Below are 2,884 nucleotides of genomic sequence, written 5' to 3' on the forward strand. Positions count from 1 at the left end.
CTCATCAGACCTCTATCTGCTCCATGCTGCCATTTTTGTCCTTACAAATGTTGCCCCTTTATGCCCACAGGTATGCTGTCATGTCTAAGGCTGAATGAATTCCTCCCTTGTAGTAACAACTGGAAGTAGAATTTGTTACACAATTCATTACCAAACAGTATCAGTGAAGCCCGGGCTGGGGTGTTAAGTGTGCCAATAACTAAATGGTAGCATGAACTCTTCACTTGAGTATGCTATTGTATCAGTGGTTAGTATTTTCTTGCTGAGGATGGTTAAATAAACCATTGATCCAATCAAATATGCAGCTGCTACACTCGATGAACATCCAGCTGTGCTGAGGCATTCTCCAAGCACATTCATGCTGACTTGTACAACAAAGCCAGCAAGAAGTACAATGCTTAATTCTGACAGCAGCATTACCCCAGATCAAAGTGGGCAACCCTTATCTAACACTACTGAAATCAGAAAATTAATATGAACACAGAAGTCTATTCATTATTCCAGCCAGTTTAGATTAAAAGCATATTTCAAACCAAAGAAAAATCAAATTGAATCCAATTACATTGGTACTATCCATCAATGTCTCTTGATGCCAAGCTGAAATCATCTTTCTGCAGCATATCATGATTTAAAGAGAAGAGAAGCAAATACAGGTTGTTAAACTCAAGGAGCAAATTATTGTTTCCTTACCCAGTTCTCAGTTCTGTTAGCTCCTGCCCATGAAGGCTGATTGTTTTCTCTATAGAGTCCACAAACTTGTGACATTTCAGGCCAAAATGTGGCCTTAAACATAACTTTATTGAGATTTCTTGGTAATTAAAAAATACCTAGTAGTAACTGCTACAGGCCAAGCTGAATTCTCCATGAGACTTGATGCTGTATATAAAGGAATCTTATTTACCTACTCCCAAAAGATTACATAAAAAAATGGAAGTAAGAAAACACAGGGATAATTAGTGTGTTGGATTCTATCTCCAAGTTGAGTATTTAGCCTAAGATAAAATTCTACTACTTTGCAGCTGGTCAGACCCCAGCAGGTGCTGATGCCTGAGGTTACTCTTCCCTAGATGGAGGGCTTTGTATTTCCCTTGTTAAACTTAATGAGATTGCTTTCTGTCCAGTTCTCCAGCTTGTTGAAGTCCCTCTAAATCTTTGCATAGTCATCTGGTCTATCAGCCACTGGTTCCAATTTTTGTGTCATCTGCAAACTTGCTGAGGGAACACACCTTTTCATCATTCAAATCACAAATGAATAGGTTGAACAGCACTGACCTCAGTATTGAGCCCCGTGATACACCACTGATTTGCCTCCAACTGGACTCTGTGCTTGATCACAACCCTCCGGGCCTGAACACTGGGTCAGCTTCCAGCCCATCTCACTATCCCCTTATCTAACCTATACTTCATCTGCTTGTCTATGGTGAGGTTATGGGAAACGGTGTGAAAAGCTTTACAAGAGTCTAAGTAAACAACATCAGCTGCTCTCCCCTCACTGAGCAAGGCATCCAGCTCATTGTAGAAGGCAAAGAGGTTGGCCAAGCATGATTTTCACTCCGCAAATCCATGCTAGTTACTACCAATCAACCTCTTGTCCTTCATGTACTTGGAAGTGCTTTCCAGCATGATTTTCCACGTCAGCTTCCCAGGGACAGCAGCAAGGCTGAATGACCTGTAGCTCTCCCATTCTTCTTCACTTAAATTTGCTCTCTTCCAGTTTCCAGGAAGCTCTCCCAACTGTCATGACCATTCAAAGACAATTGAGAGCAGCCTTGCAATGACATCAGCCAGCTCCCTTAGCACTTATGGATGCAACCTGTCAGGCTTCATATACTTAAGTACATCCAGTTTGTCTGCAAGCTCCCTAAGCTGACCTCTTCCACCAAGATTATCGACCTGTTCCAGACTTTCCCTCTGGTCTCAGTGATAAGGGACTTCTAAAAGCCAGTCTCACCAATAAAGACTGAGGCAAGGAAGGCAATAAGCACCACGGCCTTCTCTAAGTCATTTGTCACAAGGTCCCCTTCCCCATTCAGCAGAGGTGGGGGAAGGGGCACCTTTCTTTCCCAAGTCTTCCTTTTGCCATTATATAACTGTAAAATGTCTTCTCATAATTGTAGAATGTCTCCCTTCTTCTTGCCCTTTACATATCTAGCCAGATGCAATTCCAGAGGGGCCTTGGCTTTCTTAACACTATCCCTGCAAGATCAGAAAACAACTCCATGCTCCATTTAGGTCATCTGCCCCTGCTTCCACCTCTTCTCCACTTCCTGTTCGGGCTCAGTTAGGAGCTCCTTGCTCATCCACACAGGCCTCCCAGCACCTGTACTTTACTTTCTACTTCTCAGGATGAACCTCTACTTAGGTCTTTCATGCAGAGACAAAGGTAACCCCCAAAAAAACCCTCTTCAGTAGAAGTTAGTCAACTCAAACAAGTTTGAACTTTGCAGTGAATACTTTTCCAAACAATGAAAAAAAAAAGCTCAATTTCAATCATATTGGTAAGAAATCAACTCCAAAATAACAATACACAACACTGTTCAAGAAGTGTTTCCTTTCTGAACATCCTATGTATTTTTCCTGGTAATTTTCATTGTGCCAGTTGGTGTTTCAGTATAATCTCATTTTTCGTGCCTTAATTATACCTTATGGGTGCTTTTGAAACAGGCTTTGACTGACTCTTTAAAGGAACACAAAAAGTAGCTTTTAGGAGAAAGGTAATTATACAAAAATCAGTTGAAGCTCTTCTGCTAGGAAATAAGGCAGCTACTTAAATGCCTTAAGAAAGGAATCTTACTCATTAAATGTTGAATAAAAATAACTACAGTGCTTATGCTTCCAAGAGCTTTAAGTGATGGCTTTAAAATAAAGTAGTAAAGACAAGATG

The sequence above is a fragment of the Coloeus monedula genome, assembly GCF_965178545.1.
Source record: "Coloeus monedula genome assembly, chromosome: 6".
Lineage (NCBI taxonomy): Eukaryota > Metazoa > Chordata > Aves > Passeriformes > Corvidae > Coloeus > Coloeus monedula.